We start from the raw sequence: 17,323 nt of genomic DNA, 5'->3' as shown, positions 1-17,323 counted from the left end.
ACTTATTATTCTTTTGTTCTTTGATTTTTCTTTTAGGACATACCCTTTTTATACTTTTTAATTTCTATAATATGGAAAACATTCGTAGAAAGCAAAGGTCTGTACAATATTACAAGGTTTAACCTTAGTCATTCAAAATTATGACTCCTATTAGTATAGGAACCTAACAGAGTGCTCCAACAACTTCTTTGCAAAGATACATTGCCCATACATATGAATCGTAACCCAAACTTGAAGCATTGGGTCATACACTCTTACCCATATATAGAAAGTTGAGATATATTTAGGGAGAAGTCCAAAGATAGGAAGAGTGTACACGCTAAATAATAAGAGGAAAATTCCCAGAATAATGGTACATTTCAACCCTTGCAAAGACATCAACACGAGTTTTCTAGAATGAGTGAACTCGTCCCCCACAATGATGCATTTAGGTACACATCAATAAAAGCAAGAACCCAGAACCAACAATAAGAGAATATGACCTCGAACCTTCTAAACCAAGCAAACCTAGCCCACTAACATTAGAGGAATTTTGATGTATAAAATGGGTTTCCTAAGGAATATTATAAAAGAATAGTGGAAATAATAAAATAAGAATAAATTACTTAATTAAGTTTTGGAGGGAAAATAAATTACTTCAACTTGTCTTTTCCACTTATCTCCCTTTGATTTTACTCAAATTTCGAGCAGAAGCACTGATTGAATGAAAACATAATTTTTCATTCAAGGAGTGCCCATGTTGAAAATTTTTGATGGACCCTACTATACAAAAAATGTGAAATAGATGAAAAAATGTGATTACAATCATGTTTTTTTCATGTATTACACAATTTTCATGTAGTAGCGTCCATCAAAGTATTCAACATGGGTACACCTTGGATGCAAAATTAAATTTTGTATCCAACAAGTGCTTCTGCTCGAAATTAAAGTAAAACTATAGGGAGATAAGTTGAATATACGAGTTGAAAAAAGTAGTTTTTGTTTTCTTTTTACCTTTTTACTCCAAAAATGGTGAATCTTCCTCCATGGTTGACATCATCATATTGAATCCTATTGGTTCTTATAAAGTTGGTTTTTGTTGTACATTTTTGTTTTGAGACTCATTTTTTACCTCAAAATTCTCTAATGACATAAACTTTGACAAACAAAAATACCAAGTGATTTGTCCTCCTTAAGTTGGGAAAATTGTGCCAAAAGAAGCTAGCAACCTATGCTATGTTCTTTTTTCTATGGAACTCAAACAACTTCAAGAAGAGAGATTTGGACCCATTTGCTACTCAAACACACGAGCAAATAGAATAGGAAATGCATTCTTCTTGAAGGGAACTCTTCCAACAAGATAAATCTCAAGATTTGGCGATGGTTGTCACTTCTGAGAGAAAATATATAGGAAACACATTATCAGAAGATAAAATCATTTGATAAGACCCATTTTACCTCAATAGCTTCTACAAATCCTTTATTTCGTTAAAAAATAATGGTGAAAACTTAGTGATCTAACTCTTTTTAACCAACTAGGGTGTCTAATTTCAACACTGAAGTTAGCTATCGTAGCTAGGGTTTCTCAAACCCTAAGCATATTTTCAAAAACTCTCCAACAACTCATATTCTCAAAATGCAAGTGAAATAATTGAGAGAGTCTCCTCACTATTCTCTTTTATAAACTTGTGACCACTTTTTCCACCATTTTACCATTTTAAATTTTATAAAGTCACTTTATAAAATTAAAGTAACTCTTCACTTATGTAGTAGTGTCCCCATTTTCACCTTTTAGACTCTTATAATTTTTCCCTAGTTGAAATAAGTCCCCTTATTAAGTTTTCCTTGTTTTACCCTAGGGAACCATGTTAAGTTAGCGAACTTCGTCATATGCTTCCGTTTTCCTTGTTTTACCCTAGGGAACCATGTTAAGTTAGCGAACTTCGTCATATGCTTCCTAAGTGGCGAGGGACATTATATATCTCTACCAGTTCTCAATGATTTACGTGGAAAATTATTTATATACTTAATTTTTTATTTCATAAAATTGTATGTAATCAACAACTTAATAATCAATTATTTTAATATTAATTATTGTTTTGTTTATATTTAGATTTTGATATTTTATTTTTATTATTTAATATATATGAAAATATAAAAAGATATTTTTAAAATTTTAATATAATATATTAATATTAAAATTTAACTAATCTAAAATAATATATTAATTGTGTTTCTTAAAAGAATATTAAAATTTAAAAAAAAAATGATTATAATTTTTTACTATATTATATTAAATGTGTTTTTTTTAAAGAATTTGAAAATTTTTTATAATAAAATTGATAATAATTCTTTACTATATAATATTATATGAGTGGTCAAATTCTTCTATGAATAATGCATTTGATTTTATAGATAGGGGATTTCAAACCAACTCAGAATAGAGATGAGCATAGTTGGGAAAGAGGCAATTGGTACCCTAATAGCCTTGGCTCCCCTGGATCATGCCTCCTTCTCCATGAAGTGAGTGGCTTTCTTCTTGTTCCTTGGTGGGCGTAGATGTTTTTTGCAGGTCCTATTTATGCAATGCTTTTACAGGGTGCTTCAGGCCTTCTATGGGATTAGGGTTTTGAGCACCTTTGTTTCTCTCAACATTGTCATTTGGTTTGGTTTGTCGTTGTGTTTCTTTAGGGTCAAGGGTTATCATTGGTTTCTCGTTGGGCCTCATGGCCTATTCTCTATGTGGGGATTCGCTAGTCACCACCATGTTTATAGTTTCAGTTATTGGTGCCTCTACAGGTCTACCTCAAGCTTTGTGGTTCATTTTTCAAATTTCCGAATTTTAGGTTTTAGTTGTGGCTTATGGATCAACGCCTGCCCTGTCTAAGGTTTTTGACAATGGATCGTTCGAAACCCTTGATGGGATCTACCTGCAAGCCTTGCACCTTTCATTTTCAAGTTTGATGCTAGGGTTATGAAACTCATAATGTAACATGTGTGTGGCTCATTGTTTTGCACATATTTTGTGCTCCCTCTAGGACTTGTCAGCAGGCCTGCGCACCCTGTTGAGCTCATTATTATGTTGCATAGTTTTGGACTATCGTTTTTTGGGATTTCACCACTGGTGGATTTTTCTTACACCTATTTGTGTGATGGTGCCCGTCGGCGCATCTCCATATGGATTCAAGCCAGTGAGAGCATTCTTATAGCTATAGTTTTTGACCTTTTTACATGTATATGTATGATGAAGCCTGTTAGAGCATCTCCATGCACGTCCAAGCCGGTCAAAGAATCTTCTTGTGTTTTTTCATTTTGCAGGCTTCACGTCATTTTTCTTCAATTTTATGTTGGGATCTACTGACCCACATGATAATGAATGGATATCTATTTGTTGGGCGACTTTAGCAGCTCACTGTAAGGATATTGGGTAGGTTTGTGTGCCCTTCTATTATATTTCTCGTATTTCATGATTCAGACATTAGATTTGAGATATATTTTGGTAATTATACATATGTAAATAACTTTTATATTAATAGAAACCTATTAGTTTTTTGTCTTTGAGAAAAATATAAAGAGTTTCAAATATTAATTTAGTATTTAGTTTAATTTTAACATTATAATTGGTTCCAATGATTAGTGATTGGAAAGTAGATTAGGTGATAAAAAGGTGTTTTATTTAAGCATGTTACAATTTCAAACCTCGACTTATATGTGAAAGGGACATACTTGAATACGATGCTATCGCTTACCTTGTTTTTTCCCATCTACGAGACAATTATCGTGCCATTCTCTAGGCGGATGACCAAGGAAGGCGAAGGCATAACACTCTTGCAAAGAATGGGGGTCGTATTAGTTCTCGCCATCCTGGAAATGGCCTTAGCGGCTGTTGTAGAAATGAAGTGACGAAATGTGATGTTAAGCCACAATTTCATGGAGAAATCGAGAGATGTGATTTTGATGTCAGCACTATGGTTGGTTCCTAAGTATTCTGTGGCTGATATGGCAGAGGCATTCAATGCAATCAGACAAATCGAATTTATGTATAGTCAATTCCCTGAAAATATGAAGATTATAGCGATTGTGCTCTTCTTCCTTTCCACGGGTTTGTTTAATTATCTCAGTGGTCTCATTATCAACATTGTACATATCACCACAGGAAACACCACGTTATTTTTTTTTTCAAGGTTTCTGCCTCAGTGGATTTTTCTTGCGCTTATGTTTGTGATGGGGCTTGTCGAAGCATCTCTAGAAGCATTCAAGCCAGTGAGAACATTCTTTAAGCTGTAGTTTTTGACGTTTTTGCATGTTAGGTATGATGAGGCCTGGCAGAGCATCTCTAATGGCGTCCAAGCCGGTGAGAGCATCTTTTGGCGGTTTTTTAGTTTGTAGGGTTTGGACCTTTTTTCTTCAGTTTTATGCTCGGGGTTTGCTAACTCACATTGTAGTGAATGGCTACCTATTTAGTGTGCTATAATTTAGAAATTAAATTTATGATATATTATAGCAATTACGAATATGTAAACAACTTTCATATTAATAAAAATTCTTTTTTTAAATATTAATTTAATATTTAATTTAATTTCACTGTAATTAGTGATGGGAATGTACAATAGTGAATAAAAAAGTGTGTTATTTAAGAATTTTCATGTAAATGTTACACTTTCAAACCTCCACTTACGTATGAAAGGGACATACCTAAATACTCAAAGATAATAATAATGTGTACCAATACAAAACTGATATGGTTCGCTGAATTGATCCATTTATCTTGCTTATTGTACCATAGTTAATTAAAAAAGTGTGTTATTTAAGCATTTTCATGTAAATGTTACACTTTCAAACCTCCACTTACGTATGAAAGGGACATACCTAAATACTCAAAGATAATGATAATGTATATCAATACAAAACTGATATGGTTCGTTGAATTTATCCATTTACCTTGCTTAGCAGGGAATTTAGTCAAAGTCAATGTGTAGCCTCCTCCCTACTCCAGAGATCAAAATTGACTTGACTGATTAGAAAAACGCGTTAGTGGGAGGTAAACTTTTGTATTGAGAAATCAAAGTTGACTTGACTTACTTGTTAAGTACGTCACAAGCACGTGGATTTTCGTGTCGTTTAGATTGATGACAATTCTACGAAATCATGACCATTGACTTTGCTTGACCCAATCTCAATAATTATTGACTTCAATTGTCTTGACATGCTTTATTAGTTTCATGAGTCCACTTCCAAGACTTCACTAAAATGGATTGGCCCACCCAGACCAAGCTATTTATGTGGTTGAGCTATTGTGGTGTCTTCCACATCAACGCATTGCTCACCAGTTTGTAGAGTCATGGCTGCCCTGAACCAGCAAGACTTGGGTTCAGTAACACAATTACATGATCCAAGGCGTCATAAAAATGATGGTAACAATGTTGAGGACGGTGACGATTTCGCAAGTGATCGATGCAGAACCAGAGTGTCGATGGTATCGATCTTGGCCTTCTTGCCCTGCAACCTCAAGAGCTTTTGGTGTGTTCGTTATGACAGCCCAGCGCCAACCAATGCCCAAAGGTCCATGAAAGGCGAGAAAGATGAGGAGGGTTCCTTCCATCACAGAAACAAAGGAGGGTGGAAAACTATGCCTTTTATCATAGGTGAATTACTGGTATCAGATTTTTTTTTTTTAATTTTTTTTAATCATGTTGAATAGGTAATTTTTTTGGATTCAGTGAATTATTATTATTATTATTATTTTAAACTATAGTGAGTAGGTAATTTTTTGGACTAATCTAAGGGATGTGAGCCTAGGTGAATTACTATTATGTTCTTTTTAAACCATGGTGAATAGGTAATTTTTCAGACTAATCCAGAGTATGTCATCCTAGACTCAACAAAAGGCGAGAAAGATGAGGAGGCTTCCTTCCATCACAGAAACAAAGGAGGGTGGAAAACTATGCCTTTTATTATAGGTGAATTACTAGTATCAATTTTTATTTTTTATTTTTTTAATCATGGTGAATAGGCAATTTTTTTGGAGTCAGTGAATTATTATTATTATTTTTTTTTTAAACTATAGTGGGTAGGTAATTTTTTGGACTAATCTAGGGGATGTGAGTCTAGGTGAATTACTATTATGTTCTTTTTAAACCATGGTGAATAGGTAATTTTTGAGACTAATCTAGGGTATGTCATCCTAGACTCAACTACTATTATCAGTTTTTTGGTATGTCATCCTAGACTCAACGAAAGGTGAGAAAGATGAGGAGGGTTCCTTCCATCACAGAAACAAAGGACGGTGGAAAACTATGCCTTTTATTATAGGTGAATTACTAGTATCAAGTTTTTTTTTTTTTTTTTTTTTAATCATGGTGAATAGGCAATTTTTTTGGAGTCAGTGAATTATTGTTTTTTATTTTTTTTAAACTATAGTGGGTAGGTAATTTTTTGGACTAATCTAGGGGATGTGAGTCTAGGTGAATTACTATTATGTTCTTTTTAAACCATGGTGAATAGGTAATTTTTGAGACTAATCTTGGGTATGTCATCCTAGACTCAACTAATATTATCAGCTTTTTTTTAAACCACTGCCAATGGGCAATTCTTTTCTTTGGACTAATCTAGAGACTCAACTACTATTATCAAGTTTTGTTAGCGAATGGTTAATTCTTTAGACTAATGTAAAAGATGTCTGTAGAGACTTATGAATAAGGAGAGTCTACTCCTTGAGCCAAAATCATAACCATCATATACTCAATTTGAAGTGACATTTAATTAATTTCACTGGCAAAACTTATTGTTAAACTACGTATCACTGTATTACTACAATCCGTTTTAGTCCCCAAGTTATTCCGTGATTATTTTAGTCCCAAGTTATTCCATGATTATTTGCTTTTGGATATCCCTAAATTTCATTATTAAGAGTCCGATCCACCCTCGGACAAGCAGGGGCGTTTTTTTTCTGATAGCAGGCTTTGTTTTATTAGCTATTTACGTATATATGCTATCAATTTGGCCGTATATTTTTATGATAAGAATTGAATTCGTGTTTTGAACTTTTGCATCTTGCATTATTTGGTATCTTGGTAGTCTATTTATTTTGGAAGCCATTGTATTCCTTTCTATTAGAGTTTCATTGTCTCAGCTTCAGGTTGTTAGAGGTCTTTTGTTCCATTGCTGGCAGTTTTGGTTTATCTGGTTTTTTTTGGGAGACTTATTGGTGGGACGAGCCTATTCTAGTGATCTTTTGGCATTGGCAAGGTCAGTTTAGAGTGTTGTTACGAGTTTGGGTTGTTGTATTGAGTCACAGAGTTTTGTTTCTCAACCTTCGGTAGTGGCCCCCTCCTGGACTTTATTCTGGTTGTCCTCTCAGGGTCATTGTTTGCTCTTTCTGTGGCCCATTACCTTGTTGCGCTTTATGTATGTAAGAAGCCTGCCGATTTCTGCTAGGCAATTATCACTCTTTTGCTCCTCGAAGAGATTATATTGGGAGTCTCTGCAAGCCTTGGTTGTGAGAAACCCCTGGTCTAGTTTGTACGGTGTGGGACTCTGGGTATTGTCCAGGGCACTGTGTCGTAGAAACCTCCATTTTACTTTGTGGTTGTGGTTGTGTTCTGGTGTTTGGCTTGAGATTTTGTCGGATGAAAGATCTCTTCTGGTTATTGTGTGCGTGAGCGGGTGTTGCCTCTAGTTTCCTCCTTTTGCAATGACTAGGCAACCTATGTGCTATTGACATGGTCCGTCTGGGCGAGGTGGTCGTAATTCTGCTGGTAGGCTCTGTGCACAAGAGGCAGCCCCCCATTATCACACATCAACTTCCCTCGACACCAAAGCAGGCATTTGACAGTTAGAGTCCAAGGTGGCATGTGAATGTCAAGCTTATTATGAGACAACGTTTTCTGCTAAACTATCCAATTGGCTTCCAGACATTGGGAAAATCAGGAATGAAGGAACCAATATCTCCATTCTTTTAGTTTGCATTGGGAGATGAAGACTTTACTTGGCCGAGTTCTGAAGGAAAAAAGAGAAGACATAACGACATAATTTCATTTCTCAATGATATTAGGAGGATTTACCTGGCCGAGCTCTGAAGGAAAAAAAAGGAAGACATACGACATAATTTGATTTCTCAATAATATTAGGAGGATTCCGGAGAACCAAAACATTGCTCGAAAAAGATTGTATGTTTATCTAGCACACCTAGAGAGTCGTAGAGAGTCACTTCCAATGTGAGGGAAATATATCAAGCCGGGCTGGAACTAGTGCACAAGATTCAAAACCAATGACCTTGTTAGACTTCTCATGCTTTCTCTTGTTGTCTTGCTACAAGTTTCTAATATGTTTTTGGCCCGGGATAGTTACACTCCTTTTTGGACCTTTTGTTGGATGTTTTGGGGACGACATTGTACTCTACCTTTCTTTGTGTGAACTTGAAGCCAGAGTCCCATTTTTGTGGGATGTATCTAGATATAATTTTGAAAATGGCTGGTAATAGAAATTTAACTTACGAATTCGTCCATTTTGAAATGGCAGGAAACGAGGCATGTGACAATTTGGCAACTCTGGATTTGTCTTCGAACATGATTGTCTACCTAACAAAACAATTCCACATGCCAAATGTGATGGCTTCATATGTTCTTAACGTGTGGGGCGGAACCACGAATTTTACTCCGCTTCTGGGCGCGTTTCTCTCTGATTCTTATGTTGGCAGATACTGGACTATTTCTCTGGGCTGCATAGCATCTCTCATTGTACGTTGCGTTTTCCTTGGATCACTATATTCTGGAAATCCATTTTAGCCAATATTGAGTAATTGGAAATGCATATTTTAAGCTGTTTTCCTTTTTAATAACAGTACAAGCTGAGACTGCAGGCAGTAACTCAGTCAGTGTGCCATAAAGTGGGAAATGTTATGTCTCCCCAACGGCCTTCTAATCTATCGGCTTTTATTGTGAAAGGAATGGCTCTTCTCTCACTTACGTCCATATTTTCACAGTTGAGGCTACCTCCATGCAGCACTAATGCAGGAAACCAGTGCAGACTTGCAACAGCAGGTCAAAATGCCTTGCTCTATTCCTCCTTTACAATGACGGCCATAGGAGCAGGTGGTATTAGATTGTGCTTTGTAGCATTTGGAGCAGATCAATTCGATTCCACTAGCGAAAAGGGGAAGAAAACAATGCAGAGCTTTTTCAACTGGTATTACTTTTCATTCGCCATATCGATGATGGTTGCTGTCACTATCATAGTATACATTCAAGATAATGTTAGCTGGAGTTGGGGTTTGGGTATCCCCACCATTCTGATGTTTGTTTCTGTCACGATCTTCCTCCTGGGCTCAAAGCTCTACATTCGTGTTCCACCGAAGGGAAGCTCATTCACCAGCTTCCTGCAAGTAATGGTTAGTGCAGCAAGAAAACGACATCCGAGTACTATGACCCTCCACAGAACGGAGTTGTCGAATCGAGGATTTCTGTTATAGACCAATTCATGTGAGTTCACATAACCAAAAGTATGATGGATTTAGCAGTACACGTGAAGTGTTCGTGTTCGCTCTGGTTAATTTTTCATAAAATATATAAAACAATAATCCCTGTTCTTCATTATGAATAGTTCAATTGACGGAATTATTGGGTAAATATTTTTCAGGTTTCTGAACAAGGCCTCTATAAAAACCCCACAAGATTTCAAGGAAGACGGCTCTGTTGCCCTTCCATGGAGACTGTGCAGCCTCCAGCAAGTGGAAAAACTGAAAACGGTGATTAGAATACTGCCCGTATGGTCAACCACGATTGACATCTTCGTGTGTCTGACACAGCTAAACACATTCTCGATTCTGCAATCATTGACAATGGTCAGACACGTGGGCAAGCACTTCCAGATCCCTGCAGGATCATTTGGAATCTTCACGATGCTGGCGCTTGCCTTGTTTTTGCCCATCTACGACAGATTTATCATACCATTCTCCAGGCGAATGACCAAGGAAGGCAAAGGCATAACACTCTTACAAAGAATGGGGGTCGGATTAGTCCTCGCTATCTTGGCACTGGCCTTTGCCGCTGCAGTAGAAACGAAGCGGCGGAACTTGGCGTTAAGCCACGGTTTCATGGATAAACCGGTGGATGTGATTCCGATGTCAGCACTGTGGCTGGTTTCTCGGTATTCTGTGGACGGTCTGGTAGAGGCTTTCAGTGCAATCGGACAGATCGAATTTCTGTACGGTCAATTCTCCGATAATATGAGGAGTATAGCGAGTGCCCTCGTGTCCATGGGTTTGGGTAATTATCTAAGCATTCTCATCGTCAGCATTGTGCATAACACCACAGGTGGCCACGCTCACCATCACTGGGTAGCATGTAGTTCGAATAGGGGAAATGAAGAAAGAAAATAAACATTCAGTTATACATAGACCAAGAAAGATTTATAACTGATTTGAAAATTGAAACCAAACACACAAATAAACACATAGGATTTACGTGGTAAAACCTTGACAAGGTGTTAAGGAAACATCCACGGGGCAAGGGATTGGAATCTCTATTAATTCAACAATGATTCTCCACGATTACATTTCTAGGGCATTCACTAGTTTTATACAAGCCTCCTCCGTTAATCTCAGGCATTGACTAATTTTATACAAGCCTCCTCCGTTACATAACCGTTGTTTCCGTATAAAACTAACTAGTAGTAGCTAATACAATTATTACTCATATTTACATAATTCGTTGTCAAACTTCCAACAAACTCCACCTTGACAACAATTTTCCTAATCCCTTGCCCATGCCCATTCATCATGCTTTCTGCAGGCCAAGAGAAACTAAACACCATCGCAACTTCTCTACTGTCACTGACTTTGTGAATATGTCTGAACAATTCTTTCTCGTATCGACTGAACAATTCTTTCTCGTATGGACCTTTTGAAGAGCTTTTTTTCCGTTATCGATCACATGTCTCAGAAAATGATACCTTACATCAATGTGCTTGGTTCTGTTGTGATAAGCAGGATTTGTAGCCAAGTGAATAGCACTTTGACTGTCACAAAGTACATTCACTCTCTCCTGCGTCCTTCCAATCTCATCAAGCAAACCCTTTAACCAGATTGCTTCTTTACTGGCATCTGAAGCAGCGATATATTCTACTTCGGTAGTGGACAATGCTACTGTTTCTTGAAGCTTTGACATCCAACTAATTGCTCCACCTACAAGACTAAAGACATAACCTGTAGTAGATCTTCTTTTGTCCAAATCACCTGCATAATCAACATCTACATATCCGCAGACTGATCCTTCACTACCACTACAGATGATGCAATGGTCACTTGTGCCTATTAGATATCGAAGCACCCATTTCACTGCTCGCCAATGTTCTTCACCCGGATTTGCCATGAGCCTGCTGACAACTCCAACTGCATGTGAAATGTCAGGTCTTGTAGATACCATTGCATACATTAAGTTGCCTACAACATTTGCATATGGTACATAAGACATATACTACTTTTCTTCATCAGTTCTAAGACTCAAAACCGAAGAAAGCTTAAAATGGGAAGCTAGTGGAACATTAACAGGTTTCACATTGTTCATACAGAATGTTTCAAGTACTTTCTCCACATACTTCTGCTGTGATAACCAAAGCTTACCACTTTTCCTGTCTCTGTGTATCTCCATGCCCAAGATATGTTTTGCTGCTCCAAGATCCTTCATATCAAACGTCGTAGAGAGCTGAGCCTTTAACCTGTTGATCTCTTCCATGCTTTTGCTTGCAATAAGCATATCGTCAATATACAAAGCTAAGATAATGAATATTCTATTGAAACTTTTGAAGTATACACAATGATCATACTCATAAGGTTTTGGCTCACCATGAAGGAATCAAACTTCTTGTACCATTGTCTGGCAGATTGCTTTAGACCATACAATGATTTCCTGAGCTTGCAAACTAATCTTCTGTTGCGACCTTGTACAAAACCTTCTGGCTGTTCCATATATATCTCTTCATTCAAATCACCATGTAGAGAAGTTGTTTTAACATCTAACCATTCTAACTCAAGATTAAGTAACGCAGTTAGTGCCAACACAGTACGAATAGAAACAAGTTTTACAATTGGAGAAAAGATCTCATGAAAGTCTATACCTTCAACTTGGGAATACCCTTTCGCTACCAGTCTCGCCTTATACCTTTCAATACTTCCATCAACTTTCTGTTTCAGTTTGAAGACCCACTTGCATCCAACAACACTTCTCCCTTCAGGAAGCTCTACAAGATCCTAGGTATTGTTCTTGGCTAAGGAATCCATTTCTTCTTCCATAGTCGTTTTCCATTTTTCGCTATCTGTATCATCTACTGCTTCCTGATAACAAGAAGGTTCCCCATATTCAGTAATCAAAGCAAAAGATGAAGCAAAATCTTCATACTTTTTGGGAGTTTTCCTTTCCCTTGTAGACCTTGTTAGAGCATCTGGTTGCTGAACTGGTTCAAAAACTTGAACTGGTTTAGAAGCTTCAATGGCTTCCTTTGTGTCTTCAACACCTTTTTCTCCAGAAGTCTCTCCTTCCTTTTGACTGTCACCGCAAGGTCTAGCCTCCAACTGAACTTGTTGATTTGGTGATACCTATTCCTGTTCAATTCTTTCAATATTTGATTTTAAAAGAGAAGATTCATCAAATGTTACATCTCTACTAATGACTATATTCCGCAATGTAGGATCCCACAACCTGTATCCTTTCACTGCATAGTCATACCCAACAAAGACATAACATTTCGATTTTGGATCTAATTTTGAACACTGATTTTTAGGAATAAGTGAATAAGCATCACAGCCAAATATCTTCAAATGTGAATAATCACAACACTGACCTGTCCAAACTTCTTCAGGAATTTTACAATTAATTGCTACTGAAGGTGATCTGTTAACTAAATAACAAGCAGTAGATACTACTTCTGCCCACAACTCCTTTTGCAAGTTAGTATTGCTGATCATGCTTCTGACTCTTTCCATAAAAGTTTGATTCATACGCTCAACAACACCATTTTGTTGAGGAGTATAAACAATAGTTTTGTATCTAATAATTCCCTCATCCTTACAGTATTGTTCAAATTCAATTGAAGTGAACTCACCACCATTGTCAATTCTTAAACATTTAATAGATTTGCCTGTTCTTTTCTCTACCATTGCTTTAAATTGTTTAAAAACATTGAATACATCAGCGTTCTTTTTTAGCATAAAGACCCAAACTTTACGGGAGAAATCATCAATAAACGTTAAAAAATATAGAGCACCTCCATATGATACAACAGGGGATGGTCCCCACAGATCAAAATGAATATAGTCTAAAATATATTTACTATTATGATTTCCAACTTTAAATCTCTATTTACACTGTTTTCCATACACACAATGTTTACAGAAATCTAACTTCAAGGATTTCAGATCGGGAAGAGATTTACATTTCATCAGTATTTGAAGACCTTTCTCGCTCATATGACCTAATCGTTGATGCCACAGACAGGTACCTGCTTCTTCCTTTTCTGACGCAACCGCTGCTTCACTGACCTGAGTACTTCCTTTTAACCTGTAAAAATTTCCGACCTTTTCTATTTTCATAACCACTAGGGCTCCTTTAAAGAATTTTAAGATGCCATCCTGACCTATAAACTTATAACCATCTAAATCCAACACTCCCAAAGGAATCAATTTTTTCTTCAAATCAGGTACATGTCTAACACTAGTTAATGTTCTAACTGTGTTATCATACATCTTAATCATGATATTCCCCATCCCAACAGTCTGACATGACACATTATTACCCATAAACATAGAACTACCATTTACATTTTCATACGAAATAAACCAATTTCTTTGTGGACACATGTGATGAGAAGCACCAAGGTCTAACAACCAGCTTTCTAAACCCTAAGAGACATTACATTCAGGTGAAATTTCATCTATCATACATAATCCTTCAGTAGATAAAACTTTGTCTATCATACCTGAATCGACCTGATTCGCTTCCTTCTTTGGGTTATCAAATTCTTTTCGTTTCCAACAGTCTTTCTTCAAGTGTCCAATTTTATTGCAATGCCAACATTTTGCCTTACATTTCTTTCCCTTCGATTTAGATTTGGAAGACACACTCGGTTTTTCTCCTCTTTCCTTTGAGCGTCCTCTAGCTACCATGGCTTCTGATGCAGTTGTTTCAGTACTGGATTTCCTTCGTACTTCTTCAGATAAGCGAGGTCCCACGACTGATTCAAACTTCAAAGAATCAGCAGTGCTCAAGATGATTGAAGTTACGAAGTGATCCCATGATTCGGGTAGAGAACACAACAAGGTTATGGATTTATCTTCTTCCTAAATTTTAACTTCCATATCTGTTAATTAGCATATAAGTGTATTAAAAACATTCAAATGTTCTACAACTTTTGAACCTTCTTTCATTTGAACATTGTACAACTGTCTTTTCAGATAAATTCTATTGGTTAATGACTTTGTCATATAGAGATTTTCCAGTTTTTCCCACAATCTTGAAGTTGTACTCTCTTCAACAATGTTGAAGAGAATCTTATCCGCCAGGCATAACCTGATGGTACTGAGAGCTCGGGCATCCAAGTCCTCCCAGTCCGAATCAGTCATAGTTGCAGGTTTCTCAGTTGCCCCATCCAATGCCTTGTGCAACCCTTGTTGCACAAGTAGATCCCTAACTTTCATTTTTCAAAGAGCAAAATTGCTCTTGCCGGTGAATTTCTCCACCTTGAATTTTACATTCGACATCTTGGCCATTTCTTTCCTCCTAGGGTTTCATTCTTTCAACTAGGATTTCTTAAGAAAAAATATTTTAATTGTTTTCTTCCAACAAAGGATTTCCAATTCCAATAAAGGATTTCCAAGTTTTTAATGCTTCCTACTTCAATTTTCTTGAAAAAATTTCACAAATTGACTTAGAAAACCTACAACATTTTTCTGAAAATTCCTTTTGTTAATTTCAGTTTCCTGAAAGGAAAAACCTTTTTTTTTTTTCGATTCAAAGAAAACCCTTTAACAAACCTTGAATTTATTCAACAATTGTTGGGAAAAAAAATTTCTTGGCCTTTCACGCAGTTTTGACCAGCGTCTTCTTTCTTGCAAACTACTCTTCGAGCTCTAGACAATGCACTACTAGCAGTGGCTCTGGCTTCTTCAACTAGTACGCAGAGAACACAACCTCTTCGTAAGCAGCAAACGTGCCTCCTTGCCAATCCACGCAGAGAGCAGTGGTCCACACAGCATCTCATCAATCAGGCAGAGGGTCCACGCAAGCTTTCACCAGCGTTTTATTCTAGACAACGTCTTCTTCTGGGTAGCAGCAGACTTCCTCGACCAACACGCAGAGCGCATGGTCTCCCAGCATATTTTTTTTTTCTCCGTAGTGGCAATACACGCGGAGATAGGGTTTCGCTGCTTTAAGCTGTCACCAGTGTCTCCTCCTCTCCTTCACGCAGGGCAGCAGATGGGCACGCAATAGTGGTGCCTTCCTTGATGCAGTTGTAACTTCACACGCAGGGCAGCAGATGGTTTTTTTGGTTCCTGCGTCCTCCTTTCTCTTTATGGAGGTCGGTGCCTCCTCTTCACGCTAAGCAGAGCAGAGTAATTTCACACGTAGAGGGTCTGGTGGCTGCAACTGCTCCACGTTTCTCACCTAACCAACACGCAGAGGGGACAACACACAGAGGGTTTGGACTGCTCCACACTTCTCACCCAACCAACACGCAGAGGGGACTCCGAACAACATGCATAGTGGTCACATAACACGCAGCAATGGTCAGCTCTGGTCTTCCAACAATGATGTTTGCAGGCAGGCTTGTCCTCCTCTCCTTCACGCAGGCAGATGGGCTTCTCCACGCAGCAAACTAGTCACTTTTCACACAGACGCAAAAGGATTTCTCAAGCAATGAGTTCTCCCTCACGCACATGCAGATTTCTGAACCTCTTCTTCACGTAGGACTCAACTCAACGCATAAGCTCTGATACCAATTGTAGTTCGAATAGGGGAAATGAAGAAAGAAAATAAACATTCAGTTATACATAGACTAAGAAAGATTCATAATTGACTTGAAAACTAAAACCAAACACACAAATAAACACATAGGATTTACGTGGTAAAACCTTGACAGGGTGTCAAGGAAACATCCACTGGGTAAGGGATTGGAATCTCTATTAATTCAACAACGATTCTCCACGATTACATTTCTTGGGCATTCACTAGTTTTATACAAGCCTCCTCCATTACATAACTGTTGTTTCGGTATAAAACTAACTAGTAGTAAGTAATACAATTATTACTCATATTTACGTAATTCGTTGTCAAACTTCCAACATAGTGCAGAATCTGAACAAGGCGAAGCTCGATAACTTTTACTGGTTAATAGCAGGATATGGCACTGTGAATATGCTATATTTCATCATCATTTCTCGCTGGTACATATATAAAGCTACCGTCAACGATTAAATAGCGTAGACATCCATTATGGGAGAAGGCAATCAAATCTTTCCTTCGTAGTAGGTTACATATGCATATTTTTTTGTCTTAGCCTATTTGTTATAGGTTAGGGAAGTTTTGGGCATATTTTTTAGTTTAATTGGCACAAAATCTGATAGGGATTTACTCTATCTATATGTTACGGAAGTTTTTTTGCATTTTTTTTCGTTTTAGCTTGTTTGTTAGAGGTTATGGAAATTTTGGGCATATTTTTTAGTTTAATTGGCACATAATCTGATGTAGATTTACTCTGTCTATACCTTGCTGAAGTGTTTTTGGCAATTTTTTTATTTATTTAATTGGTAAAGGTTTGTTTGAATAACTAGTATAGATTTATTTTAACCATAAATTTAGTAAGAGTATAGAAAGATCAAATCTATTTTAGAGTACAAAAAATGAATAAAATGTTTATATTTCAAATTTGATCTCTTGAAACTTGTTAGATCTTTATATATATATAAAATTTTCCTCGTTTAAGTTATATTTTTAACTATATAAAATTCAGAATTTACTTGAGGATAAAATAGTGAAATTGTTTAAAAAAATTAAGCATAATTTTTTTTTTTTCAATTACTCTATATAATGTATATATAACTTATTGTTTATTACTTTTAATTGCTTCTGTTATAAGATTGTGTTGTTTCATATGAATATCTAAATATTTTATTAGTGGTTGAGTGAATTTTTGTTATGGTCAGCTATGAGATTATTGATATCTTAAACAAAACCAACAAATATATATTTTTTGTTTTTATTATATCTAACATTTTTTTAAATATATTATTTTTAAATTTAAAAAAACCAAATATCCACTCTAAAATAAGCACAACCAAACTACATATCTCCCT

At 36.6% G+C, this 17,323-nt stretch overlaps 1 pseudogene; it reads left to right on the top strand.

Annotated features, from left to right (window-relative positions):
* Nucleotides 1–5,320: 5,320 nt before the first annotated feature.
* On the top strand, nucleotides 5,321–16,445 carry LOC149143015 (protein NRT1/ PTR FAMILY 2.9-like; annotated as a pseudogene).
* Nucleotides 16,446–17,323: the final 878 nt, after the last annotated feature.

This window comes from Pinus tabuliformis, chromosome X (genome assembly GCF_031772625.1).
Source record: "Pinus tabuliformis cultivar Carrire ecotype Pingquan chromosome X, CPIR1, whole genome shotgun sequence".
Classification (NCBI taxonomy): domain Eukaryota; kingdom Viridiplantae; phylum Streptophyta; class Pinopsida; order Pinales; family Pinaceae; genus Pinus; species Pinus tabuliformis.
The sequence above is the reverse complement of the archived record's forward strand: the minus strand, read 5'-3'. Positions and strand labels throughout refer to the sequence as shown.